Source organism: Ascaphus truei, chromosome 3, assembly GCF_040206685.1.
Source record: "Ascaphus truei isolate aAscTru1 chromosome 3, aAscTru1.hap1, whole genome shotgun sequence".
NCBI lineage: Eukaryota > Metazoa > Chordata > Amphibia > Anura > Ascaphidae > Ascaphus > Ascaphus truei.
Genome location: NC_134485.1, coordinates 303,322,767 through 303,348,715, shown reverse-complemented (window position 1 = coordinate 303,348,715; position 25,949 = coordinate 303,322,767).

Genomic DNA, 25,949 nt, shown 5'->3' with positions numbered 1-25,949 from the left:
ATAATACAGTATATCTATTGTTTATATTGCTGCATATTAATAGAACTATATATTGTGTAGATCTATCTCATTTTATAGTTATTTCGGTATATTTATATAACTACAGTTTATAATACAGTATATGTATTGTTTATATTGCTGCATATTAATAGAACTACAGTATATTGTGTAGATCTATCTCATTTTATAGTTATTTCGGTATATTTATATAACTACAGTATATAATACATTATCTATTATTTATATTGCTGCATATTAATAGAACTATATATTGTGTAGACCTATCTCATTTTATAGTTATTTCGGTATATGTATATAACTACAGAATATAATACAGTATATCTATTATTGTTTATATTGCTGCATATTAATAGAACTATATATTGTGTAGATCTATCTCATTTTATAGTTATTTCGGTATATTTATAACTACAGTATATAATACAGTATATCTATTGTTTATATTGCTGCATATTAAAAGAACTATATATTGTGTAGATCTATCTCATTTTATTGTTATTTTGGTATATTTATATAACTACAGTATATAATACAGTATATCTATCATTGTTTATATTGCTGCATATTAATAGAACTATATATTGTGTAGATCTATCTCATTTTATAGTTATTTCGGTATATTTATATAACTACAGTATATAATACAGTATATCTATTATTGTTTATACTCTATTGCTGCATATTAATAGAACTATATATTGTGTAGATCTATCTCATTTTATACTATTTTTTACTGTAAATGATGTGCTGTACTTGTGGCTTACTGCACTGTAACTTTCCGGATTGTTGTTTTTCTGTACATTGTAGGGAGACAACTCTTCTGGTCGACAAAATAAGTGAAGAGAATGATGAGAAGAGTGCCTTAAGGGTCAAATACACTCTGCAGCAAAATCACAATCTCACTGTATCCGAGACCAGCATAAAGAAGATGAGACGCAGAATTGGATGGAAATATGGACGTGTGAGGTTCGTACTGGACAGTACAGGAGGTTAAAGTGTTGTTTAAGAAACTGTACTGTACCTATAAAATTATTCCTTGTCATTACAGAGCGTACCCTATGATAAGGGACGTTAACAAGATCAAGAGAGTGGTCCAGGCCCAGGCATTGATCGAGAGTTGAGAAACTTTCCAGGATTGCATCTTCACTGACGAGTCTACTGTTTCGCTGGAGAGATTTGCCACCTTTGCATTCCACAAAAAAGGTCGCATATCTATGAAGCCGCGTCCGAAACACCCAGTGAAGATGCATGTGTGGGGTGCCATCTCTAGGTGTGGACCAGGATGCATCGTCATCTTTGAAGGTACAGTAAAATGTATGTCACACGCTTTTGCCTTAAGCACTGTACTGTACTGTACTAGTGTGCAGTTTTTTGAGCACTTTTCTTTTCTTGTTATAGGAATCATGAATAAAGCTTTTTTCCAAGAGCAAATTGTGCCTGAGATTGTGGAATACATCACACGTGAGTTCCCAGATGGTCACCGTTTCTACCAGGACAACAATCCAAACCGTACCGCGTCAACAGCGCATATTCTTGAGCGCGGTATCAACTGGGTAAAGACGCCAGCAGAGTAAGTGCGGTAACCGTGTCTCATTTTTTCCCACTGTTTTTACTGTGTACTGTATCTCTTTAACTACTTGTCCTTGTTTTCCCCCTCCAATGACAGATCGCCAGACTTCAATCCTATCGAAATGGTCTGGCATCAGCTGAAGGACCATATCCGGAAAGTCATGAAACCCTCCAAAAAGGATGAGTTGGCGCAAGGCATAATGAGTTTTTGGAACGATGTGCTCACCGTGGAACAATGCAATAAATATATTGACCATATTGCGACTGTGTTGCCCATTGTGATTGCGCGTAATGGGCAAGCATCAGGAAGGTAGTATGGTATAATACTGTACTGTAGTATTGTAAGTACAGTATGATACAGGTAAGTATGGCACAGATTTTTTCTTCCCTGAGAGAGCAGCACTAGCCATCTGGTTACAAAGTATTTAACAGTAGTCACAGTATATAGTAGTTCCAGTATAGACTAGTTTGACAGTACTAACTGCATACTGTAGTCCAATATGGAGTAGCTATACAGTACACAATGCCATAATATGCACCTAACTGCTCAATTTATTTATTTCTTGAGAGAGCAGCACCAGCCATCTTGTTGCGAAGTATTTAACAGAAGTTACAGTATACAGTAGTTCCAGTATAGACTAGTTGACAGTACTATACAGCACACAATGCCTTAATACAGTATGCACATAACTGCACTAATTTTTTGTTTTCTTGTCTTTTCAGAAAAAAAGGATGGACTGGGGGAGAGGGGGGGTATTGTGTAAAGTTTGTACAGTTAAGTGTATCTAAACTGCAGTCATGATGTACACAAAACCTCTCCTCTCTCAATGAATGACTGTACTGTACACAGAATGAGGAAGAAGATAAAGACGGAAAAATTATATTATTATATATATATTATTATTATATATTATTAATTAATATTATTATCAATGTGCATTATTCATAATTATCCACCGGCCCTCAATTTTCATCTGACAGAAGAACTGAATAAAGACTGAATTTTGTATTATTCATGATTATTTGTATATATTTGTATTTTTTGTTCCTGATAAAATAAAATAAATATTTCTTTACATTCATGATAATCATAATCATTGAACCCCCCACCCCCACACCTACACCAAAGAAAAAGAAAGAATGACAAAAAGTGGTAATTTACTGCATCAACAACATGAATCAGATAATGTTTTTTTTAACTCTCAATTTCACAGTGCTGTGCAAATCAGATTTACATATCAAAATCGAGAAGGGATTATTGCAAGCGTTACCGTAAACAAAGCCTCAAAGTGTTGGGGGGGGGTGGGAGGGTGAGTCATGCTCATTAATCATCAGTTTGCTCCCATCCCAAAGAGGATTACAGAGAGGTGACTCAAAGCCAACAATAGGAAAATTAGGCACGCAGGCGCAGAGAGGTGATGCTCGGCTAGGGACGGACAATTAAAAACACAATGACAAGCTTTAGAAACAGAATGGTTCTGGAGAGGTGTCTGTCGATAAGAGGTTCAAATCCTTGAGCGAGCCTTGTGTGTGCGTGGGGGAGTGGGGTACAGGGTACAGCTGCATGAAGGATTAGCTGTACTGCAGTTCAAAGAAATGGCATATTTTCAAAAGGCAGGTTATCATAATAATTTGATCCCTACACCCCCAAATACATAAAAAGCACACAAATCAACCGTCAAACGCACAGTGTCGCAGTCAAAAGCTACAGCACAGATTGAATATCGTAATATCAAGATGGTTTAGGCAGGCTTGTGGAGAAAATAAAAATAAAAAATGAGGAAAAAAATATATATATTTTTTGGGGTCACTCACTCTTGAACTTCGCAAGCAAGCAGTGGCGAAGTTACAGACGCATGCGCAGTAATCATCAGCTATCAAGCAGGAATGTGATTGAAACCAGAAAGACACACATTCAAAGGAATGGTGTGGGAGAGGTGTACTGTACTGTAGATATGATAAGAAGTTGAAATACTGCAGTGCAGTAAATTATCCTGTGTGTGTGCGGGGGCGAGCGAGGGGAGAGCGAGGGGAGAGCGCTGTATATGCCGAAATGTGATATTGTTACTGTACACGCCTATGCGTTTCAAAAATTTTCAAATGAGACATACAGCACTGCACATGCATGTATAAATATGCAAATTTACAATTACTGCGCCCGCACACGCAGACTGTGTACTGACGTACAGTAGGTTGAACTGCTAAAGTATTAGACTTTGAAGACAACAGCTCACGAACGCCCCCCTGAGTTTTTAGACGCTATTGCAGTATTGCAGACAGCGCTAATAAAATGCTAATATTACGAGCGCTAAAATACCGCAATATACTCCGGAAAAAAAAACATACTGCATCTGCCCGCTATTATCAGAGTTGCGCCGCTACGGCCGCACTAGGGTAAAGGCGGCCGCAGCTGTAAGTCTTGCTACATCTATATGTACTTGGCCTAAGCAAAAAGGTAATGTTTTGTTGTTTTTTTGTTTTGTATTTTTATTTTGAATCAGCAGTGGTTTAAAACACATGACGTTGCAGTGATTGCTAGTTCTTTTTAAAAAGCTCTTGTGCTCATTTGGGAAAATACTTTAATCAAAATAGCTCACAATCTGTATTTAATTCATTTGAAGAACATACTATGCCTGTGGCAAATGCACATAAAAAATTAAAAGGACTTCATAATTGTCAACAATGAGTGAAATGCAGTTCCCATACAATTTTAGTTAAACACTTGAAGGTTATACAGTAACTTTTCACCACAAAAGCAGTATTGTGGTTATACGTAGAAACATATAAATTATACTATTACCGCCAGTTTTACATTTAAAGACATGTTTATGAATTATGTTTCATCCAACTGTGCAGATCCTTGATGACATACATCCAAATAATACAGAAAATAGTTTAGCTAAGTCTTCCCATATTGACAGATGTTTTAAGTGTTTATGGATTGGCTCAGGTGCTAAACTCCAGTACTCGAGCCCACCCCAACAGGTCAGGTTTTCAGGATATCACTGTTTCCGCAAAGGTGGCTCAATATGAGGCTCAGTCAAAGACTCCACCACCTTTTCTCAAGCAGGGTTATACTGAAAACCTGACCTGTTGGGGGGGGGGGGGGGGGGCTTGAGGACTGGAGCTGAAACTCCCTGCACTAACTTGTTCTAGAGATGTAGCATCTTTCATTTTAAGGGAGCATAATTCCTGTAAAATTAGAGCAATAATTTCTGTGAATAACATTTATAGTGAGCTAAAACATATACTGTACTGTATATTATTTAACTGTATGTGATGAAGATGGATGGGCACGTTCATACTGTAGGTTCAAAATCCCAATTTGTCAGACTTAGACTCTCAATTTGAACTCCTATTAGAACAGTTTGAAACTTCAAAGTTCGATTTTGAGCTCTTATTCGAACTTCGGAGCAAATTTTCAAATCCAAATAAAATACGAGCCAAAACTCCAAATAGATTCCTCCTCTGGTTTATTCATTTTATTTTCCTTCCAGCAGCAGCTTGTATAAAAATAAATAAAATAAGTTTTGCTAACACCCACATCTTCCTCATCATTAGGTCAGAAGACCAAATAAATAACCACTATCACAGAGGAAAAGTTTCTCAGTACAAAAAGTATACGATATTGATAACATTCGACGATATTTAGAGTAGTCATCCATTACAAACTACTGTATGTACACATTTGGAGCAAGAGAGAAGAAGTGGTGGTGTAGTATTTATCCGATTGTGAACAGGCACCACATGTCTCAACCTCTGTATGTGCAAAGGGCAGGGCATCAGCAGCACCAGAAAAATATACATGGAATGGTCAGCATCAGGTACTGTCAGGCCCGTCACTTCGGGTTCTATGCAGAGAGGTAGATTCCAGTAGCTGGACCTGGTTTAACATGGTGAGCAGTATCCGGAAGGTGCATGGTTAGGTAGGCACACATCAGGGAAGGTGGCAGGGAGATAGAGTGTTCAGGCTGGCATAGCTCTGGGCAGGCAGCAGTCAGTGTGGTAAGTCAAGCATGGGTAACTAGTAGCAGTATACATGAGAGTTACAGTATGTATAAGAGTAGAGGAGCACAGCTATCCACATCCAGGATGAGAAATAAGTATGGGCAACTCCAAGTGAAAATCAAGTCTGGATTTATTAAATCAGCAGGGCTATGGGGTAGAAAAAAGCACCAATGCGTTTCATCCCGCAGGACTTTCTCAAGGTGTAGGGAACAAAAATACAAGCATACTTTTAACACATAATATTGTGCAATATTGCTAACACAGTGAATGTGAAAAGAAAAAAAGGGTCTCCAAAAAACCTACTCACACTTGAGTAGTAGTATTAGGGCACAAATTCAGTCAAAGGCAATATGTTGCTGGATACAGGATAGAGTAGATTCAGCAGATCTCGGAATCAAAAAGATACACAAGCCATAGTGCAGATTACACAAACATTTCTAAAAACTATAAAATTCACAATTTAAGGAGCTGAAATCTGTGTATGCTGAGGGACAGGCCGTTTTGAGGAGGACATAGCCTGTGCACGGGCTTTTGGAAACTCTCAACCCCAGCCACCCGAAGTGAAGATCAACACAGCAATCATCTGCCAACAGGGAAACAGCCAGGACAAACCACCCCAACCCAGGAAGGGATTCGTTGTGGAGTCTGGCAGCATCTCCTCTCTATGCCTGAAATTATCGGCCGCTTGTAAGTGTTCAATCTCTTTTTTTCCATTGTTAATAAATTTTATTGCACTATTTTTTTCCCTTTATTTTTTTGCTAAGGAGGATACCAGGAGGCTTTTCCTCACCCTCAACAAAATACAGCTATATAAAGAGAAGAGTACAAGAATTCAAGATATTAGACATTCTGATGTAAGTGTGTCTCCTTTCATTCAGCAGTATCTTTCAATCTCCATTGATCTCCTAACACCCCAACTCCCCCCCCCCCCTCCCTATTCAAACGAAGAGCTGTGTATAATCACTGTGTTGGTCCCTTACTGTGGTCCCCTCTCTTCTCTCCCTTACTTATATACTTTAAACGCCGTGGAGCCACAAGCAGAGCAACGCGCCGGAGGACCCCCCTTTTTTCTACCAGTATCCACACAGAGGTTGGTGAATCACCTCTGAGAGACTCAGGCTGCGGAACTGCATTGTGCCAAGGACAGGAGCCATATACTGAACAGTAGGATAACTCATTTTTGGCGCAACTTTTCTCTCTTTTATATCATTGTCTGTGTATTCATTTAAGTTTGCAGCCTCAAATATCCTACAATATGGAGAAAGCATCATTATTCTATACCAGGTCACATAGAGTCTCCATCCTGGAACATGTATTTGATACCTCACGAGGAGATGATTACAACTGACGAAATTTTAGATAGTCCTGGTATAGATGAGGATAAAATGTTCTTTGAATTCCAACATCTAGAAAAACTTCTGACAGAAGAAATAAAAGTATGTTGGGAACTGGCCGCAATAGAAAAATATATAGCGAAAGCCAGAATACCCAGGGGGTTACGTTTATACAAAAATCCTACATTAGAACAAGATAACCCCACATTCATCACAGAGTGGAACAGGATACTAGATAATTGTTCATTTGAACTGATGCGGTTCATCACAATAACTAGGGGGGAGACACTAAAAAGGATTGACAAAGATATTATTGAGACCCAAAGAAATTTGGAGATATATGAACAACATGAAGAATTCAACCATTGTGAGATAGAAATTAAAGATAGATTAGATAAGATAGAAGAAACAACGAAAGACAATAAGAGGGCCAAATTTTTAAGGGATAAGCAAGATTACACAGAGAATAAATATAGAGATTATAAGACCAAAGATAAGAGCAACAGGGTAGCAGCACAACATAAAGAAAGAAGCCACTCAAGAACACCAGAAACAAGAGAGAAAAGAGAGAGAAGCAAATCAGTAAGAAAACAGAAACCATATCATATAGATAAAGAACGGGAAAAAGGGAGAGATAGACATAGATATATAGAAACAAATAACCGTAAGGACAACAAAGACCATATTAGGGAGAACAGAAAACATAGTAGATACACAGATTGGAAATTAACCAATAATAATAGAAGATATGGAGGAAATTCTAGAAACTATAAAGAAAAAGAATACCCCACTAGGGAAAAAAGGGATACAACTCCAAAAGAGAATCGCTATAGAAAAGATAGAGATTAAGGGGCCTATGCAGAGAGCAGCGAATTTTCGAAATTCGCCATTTTTTGGAGATAATCGCGCAGAAAACAGCAGAAAATGGAGATTTCCGAAAAACGCGCCAATTTTTCTTTTCTATTTGTAAAACTCGCCTCGCGGCTGGCGAGAACCGCAATCTCGCCAGTTTAAAAAATATCCGTATGCAGAGAGGCGCGAACGGCATCTAGCGGCTGTTCGCGCCAATAAAATGGCGCGATTGTCTCCGTTTTGCCTCGCCAAAAAAAACTGCCGCTCGCGGCCATTGCAAAGGGAAAAAAAAAAGGCGCGAATTTGTTTTAACACATTTCTGAAGCGCGCATCTCGCCAATTTAAACTCGCCACACGCATCCATGTTAAACATAGCAGAATTCGCACTTTTCTGCATATGGAGATTAAAACTCTCCAAAAAAGCTACTTTTTAATAAATTCGCCAATTTTAAAATTCGCTGCTCTCTGCATAGGCCCCTATGAGGGGGACATGCGAAATGAGAGAAGGGATGGTGAGAGATATAGATCACCATGGAGAAATGGTAATCAATACCAAAAGAGGGAACCCCCTTTTCTAGAACAAAGGAGAGGATGGGAGCGAGACAGAGAACCAGAGGGTTATTACCCACGGATGTGGAGAGCAAACTCAGGGATAACATCCAGGGAAGGAAGAGACGGAGGAAGAAGAGAGGCTGTAGAGGGGGGAAGAAGAGACTAATAAAAATAGACAAACCAATTATTAAGTCAGGAATATTTAATCTCAGTAAACATGTTTTAAGCAAAGAAGAAGAGGGCATACTAAACAGAGGCCTTAACTTTGCTCCCACAAATAGGGCCTCTGCATTCCAAACATTTATGGATGCTCAGAAATACATACGGAGATTAACCTTAAAAAGGTATTTTGAAAAAACTAAAAATGATCATATAGACACAGTCCCAACAAATATAGAAGACATATCCAATCCCTATACACATACGTCCTTAAAAAACCCTTCATCCTTCTATCCAAGTTTCTGTAAGGGTCCCTATTTAGAGACCTTTCAGAAACTAGTGGAAGAAGATTTGAAAACAATAGGGGATAAAAAAATCTAAAATAAGACCTAATTTCACTAAAAAGGAAAGAGCAGTTCTGGATGAATTGTCAGAGAACAAAGAGTTGGTAATCAAACCAGCAGACAAGGGAGGTGGGGTAGTAATTTTAAACACTGAAGATTACATAAAAGAGGCAGAACGCCTATTGGGGGATACTACCACTTATGTGAAGTTAAAATCCAACCCAATTGCACTCTACACCAAAGAATTAACAAAATTGTTAGATGAAGGCCTGGAGAAAGGTATTCTCCTCAAAAAGGAGTATGAATTTATAGCAACGAAGAATCCTAGAATACCGGTCTTCTACCATCTGCCAAAATTACATAAATCTTTAACTAACCCCCCAGGAAGACCCATAACATCTGGGATTGGCTCACTAACCCAAAACTTTTCAGCTTACATTGACACCTTACTCCAACCTGAGGTTAAAAAGTTGCCTTCCTACCTAAAAGACACAACCCAAGTGATACAATCACTGGATAGGATAGAATGGCAACACACATCACTGCGAAATGCTCAAAGAACTAGATTGGTCATCACTAGAGTCTAGGCGCAAAGTTCACCTTTCCTGTCTCACCCTCAAATACTTTCTGGGCAAGCTACCCAGCTACCTGAACAAGCTCCTCACCCCTACCACATGCAGTACCTATCACCTGAGATCAGACTCCAAAAGACTATTCATGGTCCCAAGACTCAACAAAGTATCCGGACGTTCCTCCTTCTCCTTCCGTGCACCCCAAAACTGGAACAACCTACCAGAGACTCTCATATCCACCACCAGCTTAAGTTCTTTCAAATCTAAGGCTGTCTCACACTTTAATCTGGTCTGTAACTGTTTCATAAGCTCATAATATATATTTTCTTTAACTGTGCATGCAATGTCTTGTATATAAATGTATACCTTGTTCATTTATGTAACTGTATTTGTAACCATGTATTATTTGTTTTACTCTGTGCCCAGGACATACTTGAAAACGAGAGGTAACTCTCAATGTATTACTTCCTGGTAAAATATTTTATAAATAAATAAATAAAATAAATAAATAAATGGCAATCAGATTATATACTTGCTACATGTGACATCACATCTCTGTACACATGTATAGACCATGCCCAGGGTTGTGAGGCTACATTGTATTGTCTGGAAAAGTATTTGAACTTAGAAGAAACACAGAAAAAGTTTTTAATTGATGGAATTGGTTTTATCTTGAATCACAATACCTTTTGGTTCGAGGGCAACTACTTCCTGCAAAAAAGAGGGACCGCAATGGGTACCAGGTTTGCCCCCAGCTATGCCAACCTCTTCCTTGGATGGTGGGAGGATCAAATAATCTGGCCAAATAAGATGTGGGAGGCAAACCTGGTACTCTACAGGCGCTATATAGATGATATCATCATCATATGGAAAGGCGACCCTGAATCTCTACATACCTTTTTTACTACAATCAATATCAACAATTTGAATTTAATTTTTACTTATAATGTGAGTTTTACTGAGGTAATATTCCTAGATCTGGAGGTTTTTATTGACAAAGGTATTATTAACACTAAGACACATTTTAAAACAGTGAATTGCAATAATTTTATCAAAGCCAATAGCTGTCATAAGAGGAACTGGCTAGAAAATATCCCCTACGGTGAGTTTAGACGTTTAAAGCGAAATTATACGCAACATAGTGACTTTGAACAACAAATAATACCAATGAAGAATAAATTTCTGGAGAAAAAATATAACATACATACAATCGACAAAGCACTCAAAAAGGTAGGGGAGGTAGACAGACAGGATATGTTAGTCTATAAAGAAACAAAGCCAAAAAATAGAGACGAAGTTTTTATTCCCTTTATTACACCATATAGCACAAATTTTAAGCAAATAGAAGGTGTTTTAAACAAGCATTGGCACATTTTAAAACAAGACGACCTTTTAAGAGAAATAATCGGAAATAAACCAGCGGTTATTTATTCTAAAGCTCCAAATATTAAACAAAAACTCGTACCAAGTTTTTTACCCCCAAAAACTAAGAGCTGCTGGCTAGACCAATTAACAAAGGGTTTTAAAAGATGTGTAAACTGCAAGGCATGTGGAAACAATAGAATACCAGATATTAGAACAACTTCCTTCAATTGCACTATATCTAACCTAGATTATGTTATCAAATCACACATTACTTGCGATAGCAAAGGTGTGATTTATGTACTACAGTGTAGTTGCAGCCTGCAGTATGTGGGTAGGACAATTCGAAAATTTAAAACAAGAGTGGGAGAACACATAAGAAATATATGTAATGGTTTAGAGACTCATAGCGTCTCAAACCATTATAAAATCAAACACAATCAGAATCCTTCTTGTTTGAAATTCTTTGGAATTGAACTAGTAAAACCCGATTGGAGGGGAGGAGACTACATAAAGAAAATCAATAAAAGAGAATCCTTTTGGATTTTCACCCTCCAAACATTGGCACCTAAGGGGTTAAATATAGACATGGAGGTTACAGCTTTTCTACCATAACATCAAGTGACCTACTTAATTTATTAACGATTTTTAACAACCAAGCTAAGATACACTTCAACAACGTAATTTAGGATTACAAGTATCCTTATTTTAGGATATAGGATATACGCTATGTAAAATTGCTGGATGATTAAAATTTATGTTTTCTTGTTAAATAAATGGCATCTCTAAGATCTATTCTTTTTCCATGAGTCATAGTATTTTGGATTCATTTGCAATACCCATATTTTAGACAAACCTCCTTTTAAATGCCAAATTTAGGTTTTATCAAACTATTTTAAAGCAACATTAATTTATATTTTAATTACAATTTAAGAAATTTAGCCAATAAGTAAACTATCTCCCCTTCTTAATTATCCATCTTATCTTCCTTGTTTTAATTATTCAAATAGTATTCACACAAGAGGCTTGCCACCATTAAAGTTTTTTAGGCATGCCATTTGTTTTTAATCATGTTGTATTTAACTACTTAATCACTATGTATAATCTGTATCACGACACTAAGTCAACAAAGTATGAGTAATTGAGTTTAAGAACCTACACCTATGTCATGAGTAAAACCAGCATCCTTGGAGTTAAATTGACGATTCTACAGTGTATATTAGACTGCTGTTACCCTGTGCCTGTACACGTCACTGAGGAAGCATTGGCGAAACGCGTTTGACGTTTTTTGGCCATTACAAGCCACCGTAGTGAGGACTTGATTCCCCTGTTTTATCTGGCTCGGCGATACTGCCGTCTGCGCATGCGCACGCGCACCGGAGCAGGGAGCTGAAATCTGTGTATGCTGAGGGACAGGCCGTTTTGAGGAGGACATAGCCTGTGCACGGGCTTTTGGAAACTCTCAACCCCAGCCACCCGAAGTGAAGATCAACACAGCAATCATCTGCCAACAGGGAAACAGCCAGGACAAACCACCCCAACCCAGGAAGGGATTCGTTGTGGAGTCTGGCAGCATCTCCTCTCTATGCCTGAAATTATCGGCCGCTTGTAAGTGTTCAATCTCTTTTTTTCCATTGTTAATAAATTTTATTGCACTATTTTTTTCCCTTTATTTTTTTGCTAAGGAGGATACCAGGAGGCTTTTCCTCACCCTCAACAAAATACAGCTATATAAAGAGAAGAGTACAAGAATTCAAGATATTAGACATTCTGATGTAAGTGTGTCTCCTTTCATTCAGCAGTATCTTTCAATCTCCATTGATCTCCTAACACCCCAACTCCCCCCCCCCTCCCTATTCAAACGAAGAGCTGTGTATAATCACTGTGTTGGTCCCTTACTGTGGTCCCCTCTCTTCTCTCCCTTACTTATATACTTTAAACGCCGTGGAGCCACAAGCAGAGCAACGCGCCGGAGGACCCCCCTTTTTTCTAACAGGAAATATACTATAGGCCGGCGGTGGCCTATGGGTGGTCCCCGAGGGGGTCCGGGGTCCTACAGGGGTCCTTGGGTGTTGCCGCAAGTGTCCGGGGTCCCCGCTTGCCTGCAATACCAATCCTGTGCCCCCCCCAAAAGAAAATTCATAAATACTTTTAAATAAATACACCCCCCGTCCCCTAACACATACAGTACAATAATGGGCAAAATTACTCTTATCCACATATGAATAATAGTGCATTTGCCCATTTAAAAACAATAAACAGGCCAGGCTTCACCCTTGTTCCTGTTTTTCTAAAAAAAAATCTTCTGCTGTGCAGAATTATGACGAAGGAAACTGGGAACTCCTGGTCATCAAGTTTGCTCTCGAGGAATGGAGACATTTGTTGGAAGGTACGGGAACACTATCACAAAAATCTGCTCTACATAGAAGGCGCTCGTCGCCTAGGTGCACGACAAGCCTGCTGGTTGTTTCCTTTTTACCGGGTTCCAAAAATGTCAAAGCTGATGCTCTTTCACGACAGTTCATGGTTGACAATAAATCCGAAGATCATCTAGAGACAATTCTTCCTCCTAAGTACATTCTCTCTGCCAACATGTTTGACGTACTGGACGACATTCTACAAGACCAATCTCATATCCCAGAGGATGTCGAAGTCCCAGCAGGCCGCCTTTTAATCTCACCAGTATAAGAAAGTTCTAGAATGAAGTCATTCCTCCAAATCATCTGGCAAATGGAAAAAATGTGTGGTGCTCTAAAAAAAGCCTCGAGATATTTTTGAGAAAACTGCAAAATTCAATAAATTCATGTTATATTTTCTGAGATGAAACCCCTCGGTAATCAATAAATGGTAATCAATCCATAGAACGTTGAATAATCAAACATTAATCACTTCTCCATTGTAATCTGACTAGTGGGCTAGGACCCCCACAGGCAATGTAGTAAGGGGCCACACAATAAATAAAAGTGTCCCAACATAAAGCATCAGAATGGAGGGTTTGCCAGTGATAAAAAAAACTCACATTTTAGAGTGGGTATTGTCCTTGTAGATATCAGATATTCTTCTTTTCCAATGGGGGGGTGTGCAGGGAAAAAGCAGGCACTGTTTCTCAGGGGAAAATAAAACAAAATTGAATGAAATCAAGGAGAGCGTGTACCCATAAAAAAAATGATTTAATGGAACCAGCAAAAAGATACAGCTACATTGCGGGGTACAAAGACTCCAAATCATCTGGACATCAAGGTACTAGAAGAACCACCGATCTTGTGGAACGGACTTTCTGGTGGCCCAGCATTCAAAGGGACATTAAAGAATTTGTCAATACGTGCTCGAAGCAAAACTCCCCGGAGCAAACCACCTGGACTCTTACATACTCTTCCCATACCGGATCGTCCTTGGAACCATTTGTCTATGGACTTTATAGTCGAGCTTCCTGTTTACAAGGGGATGAACACCATTTTTGTTGTTGTTGATCGCTTTTAAAAACAAACACACTTCATCCCATTTAAAGGTCTTCCCAACTCATCCAAGTTAGCAGATATTTTTGTCATAAATAGGTAAGTGGTGTTTATGGTGCATCACCATAGATAGCTCATAATTGTATTGATAATCCTTTATACCATAGTTGGATCCAGGTTTAGGGACATAAGGTATAATTCATAACCTCCCAGGGTGTGAAGCCAGAGGCCTGGTGGTTCCCACGCGGGTACCCCAAAATAGGTCTCTTATTGATGGTATACAACACCCTGGGGAAACAGCTCAGTTAGTCCAGTATTGGAGGGTAAAATAATAATGGGCATAAGCCCTTTACCTCCCTTGGTGGTGTCCTTGATGCGTGGATCCGTTCTTGCGTGCAGTCCTCTCAGGGTAAGCATAAACATTGAAGGTGTAGAGGAGCACAGCAGCGTTTCTTGGCAGCATACCAGCTAGTGGATCGCCAAAATAAGGGTAACTCCAAGCAGGGATTAAGTATTAAAAGAGTACTTTAATGGTCAGTGCAAAACAAAACAATGGTAGGAGCGCACCTACGCGTTTCGTCCGTAAAGGACTTTCTCAAGGTGTAAAGAGAGGTTCGTAGATGCTTCCTTATATCCATAGGCATTTTCGCGCCAAAATCGCGGCATTTGTGACGTCATCTCCATGTGGCCGGCAGTCTAGTCGCCGCTATGACGCGCTCTTGACTACTTGCTCACGCCCCTAATGGAGAAAGCGCACAAAGCGCCGCGATTGGCTGAAAAAGCCATAATGTTGAATGTAAAAACTTTAATGAAAAAAATGTGACAAATGTATATGTTACACATAGAAAACTAATATAGACAGAAACAATGGATATAGGATTAAGCCTATCCCCTTAGAAGAAAAGGATAACAGACAAAATCAATCAATAACCCATTTAGAAATAAAATTAAAAATATTAAAAATATATACTGAATATATACTGAATATAAGAGCCAAGTTAGGAGTAACTAAATCAGTGTCTGCAATATTAAACACAATACTACATAATCAGTGGTGTAGATTGACAAAGCTAATCCTTGGCAATATATAAAGTATATAGGTGAGTATATAGACAAATACTAAGGGAACTGGGAACCCTCATTCCCAATCTCAATATATTGTTAGAGCTGGAATCATAAACTTGAAATAGTATAGATAGACTGAATATAACTCTTATTTTGGTATGTTACTATAATGATAATATATAATTATTTCTTTAGTTGAATCCAGCAATCAATAGAAAAAGTGCACAAGAAATGCTCCTGTTGAGTAATAACATAAATAGTTAAAAAAATTATTAAACAAAAGAATACAGTATAATCTATAAAAGGGAACTATAAGGCAAAACATATTGTAAAAATTAAACAAAAAGAATAATTAGGAAAAAAGAAAATCAGGAGAAAGGAAAATACCGGATATGGATACCTAATATATCTTATTTGTTAAACACCAATTGGTATTTGATATCCATATATAAACACTATTATTCAGAAAGAATATAATATACGTAATTATCCAGAAGTTTAAAAGGAACAAACAGTTGAACCCTTGATGATGCATAGTTAAACTTTGGTATAAGCATATAGGATATAGAAACATCCTGCCATAAATCTATAACCAATAGAAAAAAGCAAAAACGTAAGCGTCTATAAGGGAAACATCATCCTATGGTTATACATAATCTTTGGAGAAGGAAAGTATAGATAACCTAATCCATAAGTATTGAAGATAGATTGACCAGAATGATGATAAGCACTTCAGACTCATATGTGTAATGATAAATGAGAAAAAGCACTTACAGATAGTGTGACCACAAATGATATAACCTCAAAAAAAATTGTAACTACAAAATTTGTTAACTATAAAAAATGTGTGAGGTCCCAATCAGTGTTCATACCGTGAGGCACTCTGGTCCGTAATGTGAAGATCCAGAATGCCTCACGGCGATCCAACTGTAAAGTTCTGTTGCCCCCTCGAATAGATGGGGCAACTATTTCAATGCCTTGAAAAGAAAAATTAGTGGGACCCCCTCTATTACAACATGAAAAGTGCTTGGAGACAGGGTGATTGAGATCTCCTTTGGATATGAGCCTGAAGTGCTCCATCATCCTGGTCTTGAGACATCTTGTCGTACGACCTACGTATTGGCACCCGCACCCACATGTGATCAGATAGATAACAAAAGTTGAATTGCAGTTGATAAACATCTTATTATTAAAAATTGTTCTGTTCACGGTAGACGTGAAGGTATTACCTTGTACCAACTTTGGGCAAATTTTACATTTGTTACATTTAAATGTCCCTTTTGGTAGATTTGGGTGCCTTACATTTACTTTGTTAAAAAGACTTGGTGAGAGGGTATTGGCTAGAGTTCTGGCCTTTTTAAAGACAACTCTTGGACCTGATGAGACTATTGGTTTTAGCACAGGATCTAGACAGAGAACAGACCAATGCTTTTTTAAGATATTCCTTATCTGTTCTCCCTGTTTACTATAGGGGGTGATAAAGAGTGGGCAATCATCCAGACTAGGCTTCCTAGGAGACCGCTGAAGCAGGTCCCTCCTGTCCATAGCTGAGACCTCCATAATTGTTTTAACCAGGTCATAGTGATGGTAGCCCCGCTTCATGAAACGGTCATACAAATCTTTTGCCTGGACATCAAAGGACTCATTAGTGGAACAATTGCGTCGGAGTCGTATGAGTTGGCCCTTAGGTATACTTCTAATTAGGGCTTTGGGGTGGCAGCTGTTAGCGCGTAAGAAGGTATTTCGAGAATTAGGTTTGCGGAATACGTCAGTGTTGATTTTAAGTGAATTATTAATGTATAAATATAAATCTAAGTAGTGTATGTGATGATAGTTGAAAGTGTATGTGAATTTAAGATTGAAGTGATTATTGTTAAGTGTGTTAATAAATAATAATAACGTAGTGACATCACCATCCCAGATAAACAATAAGTCGTCAATGAAGCGACGGTAAAATAAAATGTGCTCCCTATAAATGTTCGCTTCTCCAAACACGTGGTGCGACTCCCACCAACCCATAAATAGGTTGGCGTATGAGGGGGCAAAGCTTGTCCCCATGGCCGTTCCACGTGTCTGGAGATAGTGAACCCCATCAAACATAAAATAATTGTGAGTGAGTAAAAACCAAATAGAATCTATAATAAAAGCCGATTGTGCATGTGAAAGATCAGAGCGATTGAGAAAGTGTCTAACAGCTGTCACCCCTTGTGAATGTGATATAACTGTATACAACGACGTAACGTCAAGAGTCACCCATATACAGTTCTTTTTCCATGTGATATTTTCAATTTGTTTAAGGAGGTCCCCGCTGTCGAGGATAAAGGAGGGTAGTGAGCGGACCAGCGGTTGCAGAAAGGAATCCACATATCGTGAGACACCATCTCCCAAAGACCCAATACTAGATATAATAGGTCTCCCAGGAGGGGAGACTAATGATTTGTGGATCTTCGGGAGATGGTGAAACACGGCCGTGGTGGGAGTGGAGTTATAAAGAAATTCTTTTTCATTATCAGAGAGGACACACAGGATGCGACCCTCATCAAGTAGATCCCTCAACTCTTTGAGGAACCTAGTTGTGGGGTCTGACTGCAGCACAGCATAGGAACAAGTATCACAGAGCTGGCGTAGAGCCTCCCTGTGATAGTCATCCCTATGCTGCACTACAACAGCTCCCCCCTTGTCAGCATTCTTGATAATAAGTGATGTGTTAGATTTTAAATCACTAAGTGCTTTTCGTTCACTCATCGTCAAATTGTTATTAGAGTGATCGAATGCTGGAGAGTCAAAGGTAAAACCCTTGTTTAAAAGGATAAGGTCTCTTTCAACAAGATTTTCAAATGTTGTTAAGAATTTACCCTTTATGAATGAAGGAAAGAAATGGGATTTCTTCTTCAGACCCGAATTCCTTCTGCCTAAAAAGGTATCAGGATCGATGTCTTCCGTGTCAATCCCACTCAATTCCTCCATATCCTGAACAGCACAGGATTCCCTGAAAGAAAGCATATTAGACATATTATTCAACAATTCCACACTCCCATTATCTGCACCTATGGGTATCTCTGAAGCAGTCATATTTTTATCCCTAAAGAATTTCTTCAAGGTGCATTTTCTGATAAATCTATGTAGATCCACTACAGTATCAAACAACTGAAAGTCAGAGTTAGGGGCAAACTTGAGCCCTTTGTTCAAAAGGGAAATTTCATCTGCTGTCAATTCAATATTAGAAATGTTAATGACTCCATCATTTTCAGATGATTCCCCACTTAAGTGTTCATCTTGCGTTTTTTCGTGGACTCTTTGCTTCGATCTCTTATTGCCCCTTCTGATCGCCTTTCGTTTTTTGACGGTCGATTGGCCTCAGATTCTGAGTGTTGCCCATCATGTTGTCTATAATCTCGGTCAGAGCCATCCCTCCCCCAAGGATTACGTTGTCCCTTAGGTTTTTGTTGATGTTGCATGTCCCGTCTCTCCGAGAACGACACAGAGTGTCCCAAAGTGTCAGTATCAGATGTATCATAATCAGTGATATGTAAATCATCAATTGGTCTGTTCTCTGTCTAGATCCTGTGCTAAAACCAATAGTCTCATCAGGTCCAAGAGTTGTCTTTAAAAAGGCCAGAACTCTAGCCAATACCCTCTCACCAAGTCTTTTTAACAAAGTAAATGTAAGGCACCCAAATCTACCAAAAGGGACATTTAAATGTAACAAATGTAAAATTTGCCCAAAGTTGGTACAAGGTAATACCTTCACGTCTACCGTGAACAGAACAATTTTTAATAATAAGATGTTTATCAACTGCAATTCAACTTTTGTTATCTATCTGATCACATGTGGGTGCAGGTGCCAATACGTAGGTCGTACGACAAGATGTCTCAAGACCAGGATGATGGAGCACTTCAGGCTCATATCCAAAGGAGATCTCAATCACCCTGTCTCCAAGCACTTTTCATGTTGTAATAGAGGGGGTCCCACTAATTTTTCTTTTCAAGGCATTGAAATAGTTGCCCCATCTATTCGAGGGGGCAACAGAACTTTACAGTTGGATCGCCGTGAGGCATTCTGGATCTTCACATTACGGACCAGAGTGCCTCACGGTATGAACACTGATTGGGACCTCACACATTTTTTATAGTTAACAAATTTTGTAGTTACAATTTTTTTTGAGGTTATATCATTTGTGGTCACACTATCTGTAAGTGCTTTTTCTCATTTATCATTACACATATGAGTCTGAAGTGCTTATCATCATTCTGGTCAATCTATCTTCAATACTTATGGATTAGGTTATCTATACTTTCCTTCTCCAAAGATTATGTATAACCATAGGATGATGTTTCCCTTATAGACGCTTACGTTTTTGCTTTTTTCTATTGGTTATAGATTTATGGCAGGATGTTTCTATATCCTATATGCTTATACCAAAGTTTAACTATGCATCATCAAGGGTTCAACTGTTTGTTCCTTTTAAACTTCTGGATAATTACGTATATTATATTCTTTCTGAATAGTAGTGTTTATATATGGATATCAAATACCAATTGGTGTTTAACAAATAAGATATATTAGGTATCCATATTAGGTATTTTCCTTTCTCCTGATTTTCTTTTTTCCTAATTATTCTTTTTGTTTAATTTTTACAATATGTTTTGCCTTATAGTTCCCTTTTATAGATTATACTGTATTCTTTTGTTTAATAATTTTTTTAACTATTTATGTTATTACTCAACAGGAGCATTTCTTGTGCACTTTTTCTATTGATTGCTGGATTCAACTAAAGAAATAATTATATATTATCATTATACTAACATACCAAAATAAGAGTTATATTCAGTCTATCTATACTATTTCAAGTTTATGATTCCAGCTCTAACAATATATTGAGATTGGGAATGAGGGTTCCCAGTTCCTTTAGTATTTGTCTATATACTCACCTATATACTTTATATATTGCCAAGGATTAGCTTTGTCAATCTACACCACTGATTATGTAGTATTGTGTTTAATATTGCAGACACTGATTTAGTTACTCCTAACTTGGCTCTTATATTCAGTATATATTCAGTATATATTTTTAATATTTTTAATTTTATTTCTAAATGGGTTATTGATTGATTTTGTCTGTTATCCTTTTCTTCTAAGGGGATAGGCTTAATCCTATATCCATTGTTTCTGTCTATATTAGTTTTCTATGTGTAACATATACATTTGTCACATTTTTTTCATTAAAGTTTTTACATTCAACATTATGGCTTTTTCAGCCAATCGCGGTGCTTTGTGCGCTTTCTCCATTAGGGGCGTGAGCAAGTAGTCAAGAGCGCGTCATAGCGGCGACTAGACTGCCGGCCACATGGAGATGACGTCACAAATGCCGCGATTTTGGCGCGAAAATGCCTATGGATATAAGGAAGCATCTACGAACCTCTCTTTACACCTTGAGAAAGTCCTTTACGGACGAAACGCGTAGGTGCGCTCCTACCATTGTTTTGTTTTGCACTGACCATTAAAGTACTCTTTTAATACTTAATCCCTGCTTGGAGTTACCCTTATTTTGGCGATCCACTAGCTGGTATGCTGCCAAGAAACGCTGCTGTGCTCCTCTACACCTTCACTGTAGATATTTTTGTCAAGTAGATTTTTCATCTGCATGGGGTACCACAGACCATCGTCTCTGATCGAGGGTCTCAATTCGTTTCAAGGTTTTGGCATCCTTTTTCTCAAAAGATGGTCATCTCGTTACACTTTTCTTCAGGGTATCATCCCCAAACCAACGGTCAGACAGAGAGAACCAACCAGTCCTTGGAACAATACCTGCGTTGTTTCGTCTCAGACACCCAGAATAACTGGACGGACCTTCTTCCCTGGGCTGAATTTGCGCATAATAGTCTATGCAGAGTTCACACAAGAGTCACCTTTTTCATTAACTATGGATTTAACCCATCCCACCTTCCAATGTCCACATCTTCTTCTGAGGTACAGGCTGCAGATAACAGAATTCGTCTTCTACAAGATTCATGGAAAGGGATCAAGGAGAATCTTAGGACCGCAACGGCTAGGCAGAAACTCCAGGCAGACCATCACTGGCGCAAGATTCAGGAATTTAGTCCAGGAGAAAAGGTGTGGTTATCATCTAAAAACATACGCCTCAAGGTGCCCACTCTCAGACTCGCACCCAGGTTCCTTGGACCCTATTCCCTAATAGAGAAGGTCAATCCAGTGGCATATCGCCTACATCTTCCTACATCAATGAGGATCCCCAGGTCTTTCAAGTCTCCCTACTGAAAACTGCTTTCCAGAGCCCTCGCTTTCCCGATTCTATCTCACCTCCAGCTCCCCTCCTGGTACAGGGGCAACAGGAATACGAAATTCAGCCCATCGTGGATTCCAGGATCTGTAGAGGATCTATATGGTATCTAGTCCACTTGAAGGGTTTTGGACCCGAGGATCGCTTCTGTGTTCCTCACCACTATCTTCATGCTCCCAGACTCGTACAGGTTTTTCATCTGAAATATCCTCTGAAGCCTGCCTGGAGATTCCCGGAGGTCGCTCCTGAAGGGAGGGTTTACTGTAAGGATCGGGGAGTCACGCCGCCCTCGGCACGCACCCCGCTTACCTTCCTCCACTGCCGGGGGTCCTGCTCCTCTTGCTCCACTAGCCGATCATGCTCTCGCCACTTCAAGATACTTTATGATTCCCTCTACGGCCCGTCTCTGGACTCCGCCCATGCCACACTGTCAGTGGGGCACAACGAAAATGTTCAGCGCGCGACCAGCACGCACAGGAGACAAGCCATCAGTAATTCACCTGGGCACCTTCCCACACCTGTTCTGCGGAGCGGCCAATGGTGGTTACCACTGCTGACACCTCCACATCACCTACTTCTCATTGGTTACTCTCTCCTACTTATGATCAGCTGCCTCACTGGCAAATTGGCTGAGCACAATTCAATGTTCTGTTGTGTTCATTGCTTCCTAGCCTTGCAGTCTTGTCTTGTCCTCTTGTTCGCAGCTCTCTGTTATTGGCCCGACTTGTTTTGGACTCCGCTCTTCTGTACTCCTGACCCCGGCTGTCTACGATAATCCATAACTCTCGAACCCTGATCTCGGCACCCGTACAACGACTATTCTCTTCTTTCCAACCCGGACCCCGGCTAATAATACCTGCAATGATCCGTACCTCTCCAACCCAGACCCCGGCTAATTTGACCAACCTACACTCCAGATGCGCCCACACGGCTGTGGGTGGTGATTCTATCTATCCCCACCTCGGCCCCGCAGTAACGCCTTGTTTGTGGTGAGCATATCGTGACAGTTATTTTCATTTGAACACTATTTTTTTACAGCAAATAGTTGTCTTTCAATGTTTTTTATTGTGTATTATGAGTCCATTTTTTACTTTATTACAAACTCATAGACACATGTGGGATTTATTGCGATTTTGTTTTTCCATTGTTTAATTCTTGTTTTTATTCTTGTTTTGTAGGTTTGGCAGGCTGATGAGTATCAACACTGTGTTCGTGTAGGTAACACATGCACCCATACTGTCATGTAATGTTATGTAATTAATGCATCTTTTTGTTTTGTCAATACCCGTACTGTACAGTTCTTACATATTGTAAACTTCTCATGCGCAGAAATTCAATGACACACATACAGTGCCAACACAGTTTATTCGAATACGGCTAGAGCCGCAAGCCGCGAGATTTCCCGGCTTTCATGTTGAATCCCCTCGGCGTGCCGCGCGTTACCGATGCGCGGTCACGCTTCATCAGGAGCGTGCGTGCACGGCGTGCCCTGGTGTCCCGAGATGTGGGGAATGGCGGTGGGGGGCTCCGGGGGACCCGGTGGACCCGAAGAGGGGAGGGAGATGCCTCGATCGGAGGACCAATCCTCCGAGGCTCCGGCGCGCGCACGGGACACCTCGGCGCGCGCCCGGTATCTGTCACAGCCGAGACCGGGTAAATGTTAGAATAAACTCGGCCGCGACAGTACAGTTAGGTCCGGAAATAATTGGACACAGATACAAATTCTGTTATTTTGGCTGTGTACCAAAATAAATTCACGTTACAGTTAAATAATAAATATGGGCTTAAAGTGCAGTCTATCAGCTTGAATTTGAGGGTATTCACATCCAAATTGGAGGAAGGGTTTAGGAATTACATCTCTTTAATATGTAGCCCCCTCTTTTACAAGGGACCAAATGTAATTGGACAATTGACTCAAAAGCTGTTTCATGGACAGGTGTGGACTATTCCTTCATTATTTCATCATCAATTAAGCAGGTAAATGTCTGGAGTTGATTCCAGGTGTGGCATTCACATTTGGAAGTTGTTGCTGTGAACCCACAACATGCGGCCAAATGAGCTCTCAATGCAAGTGAAACAGGGCATCCTTAGATTGCAAAAAAAAAAAAAAAACATCCGAGAGATAGCAGAAACATTAGAAGTGGCCAAATCAACAGTTTGGTACATTCTGAGAAAAAAATAAGAACGCACTGGTTAGCTCTGCAACACAAAAAGGCCTGGACGTCCACGGAAGACAACATTGGTGGATGATCGTAGGATCCTTTCCATGGTAAAGAAAAACCCCTTCACAACATCCAGCCAAGTGAAGAACACTCTCCAGAAGGTACGCATATCATTATCCAAGTCTACCATAAAGAGAAGACTTCACGAGAGCAAATACAGAGGGTTCACCACAAGCTGCAAACCATTCATAAGCCTCAAGAATAGAAAGACCAGATTAGACTTTGCCAAACAATATCTTAAAAAGCCAGCCCAATTCTGGAACAGCATTCTTTGAAACTAAGATCAACCTGTAGCAGAATGATGGGAAGAAAAAAGTATGGAGAAGACTTGGAACGGCTCATGATCCGAAGCATACCACATCATTTGTAAAACACAGTGGAGGCAGTGTGATGGCATGGGCATGCATGGCTTACAATGGCACTGGGTCACTAGTGTTTATTGATGATGTGATAGAAGACAGAAGCAGCCGGATGAATTCTGAAGTGAATAGGGATATATTGTCTACTCAGATTCAGCGAAGTTGATTGGACGTCGCTTCACTTTACAGATGGACAATGACCAAAAACATACTGCGAAAGCAACCCAGGAGTTTTTTAAGGCAAAGAAGTGGAATATTCTGCAATAGCCGAGTCAATAACCTGATCTCAACCCGATCGAGCATGCATTTCACTTGCTGAAGACAAAACTTAAGGCAGAAAGACCCACGAACAAACAACAACTGAAGACAGCTGCAGTAAAGGCCTGGCAAAGCATCACAAAGGAGGAAACCAGCGTTTGGTGATGTCCATGCGTTCCAGACTTCAAGCAGTCATTGCCTGCAAAGGATTCTCGACAAAGTATTAAAAATGAACATTTTATTTATGATTGTGTTAATTTGTCCAATTACATTTGAGCTCCTGAAATAAGGGGACTGTGTATGAAAATGGTTGCAATTCCTAAACATTTCATACGATATTTTTGTTTAACCCCTTGAATTAAAGCTGAAAGTCTGCACTTCTATTGCATCTCGGTTGTTTCATTTCAAATCCATTGTGATGGCGTACAGAGCCAAAATTATGAAAATTGTGTCCAATTATTTCCAGACCTAACTGTATGTGTTTCAACCAGGTTCCATATAAACTCGCATGCGCAGAAATTCAATGACACGCATATGCGTTTCAACCAGATTCCATGGAAATACGCACGCACATTCAAAATTATCAGTTGTACATGTACCACACAATGTAATTAATGCATCTATTTCTTCTCAATTTTGAATATATAACATGACCTCGGAGCCTGCGAGGAAGCTCCCCCTCTGATCCCGCTCCCCCCCCTAACACACATAAAATAAACACACAACAAAAGGTCTGGAGGTTCAAGGGCCACGGCTTTATTTACACAAATAATAATAAACCTTGGTGAGTGCAACCACTGCCAGCGTGCTCGCCCCCCCGGGTAAAGGCCATTGGCACCCAAACCATGGCCCGCACACCTACCAAGCCAGGCGCCCGTTGGCCTGGCTGTTAAGCGATACTGGGCTCAGGGAATCATGCACAAATGAGCCCTGCCCACTCGCTCCCTACCCGAAGGCTTTAGGGGTTATCTGCACCATAGGGCCCCCGCTGGCAAGGTCACCGTGCACTCACCCCCCCAACAGCCACCATGACGAAGGCAACACATGCCTTAAAAATGTCCACCTCAGGTATGTCAACATCAAAGTCTTTCTTTCATCCACATTCTGAAAGGGGGAAAATACAGCATACACAATATAATTAAACAGTCATGTTTATCACAAAGGGCCGGGAGGGCAGGAGTTCCTTCCTGTGCCAGACTGCCTTCCCTCTCCCTGCCCAGTTTAAATCCCCTAAGCCCCCCCCCCCCCGTGGCATGGTGGGAAGAAAATTGGGGCAGGGGGGGGCTCACAGGCTGCAGGGAGGGGAAGCAGTATCTGGCCGGCCAGGACGGAGAGGCATTGCGCATCCTAGTGCTGCAGGTGAGGGGACCCCGCAAGGGGGAGGAAGGGGGGGTTAGGTGGGAAGAGGAGGGAGCCTGGCCCCAGCGGTCATGGGCCCCGTCGCTGAGGGGCTCCAAGCTGCCTGACCTCGGAGCCTGCAAGGAAGCTCCCCCTCTGATCCCACCCCCCCTAACA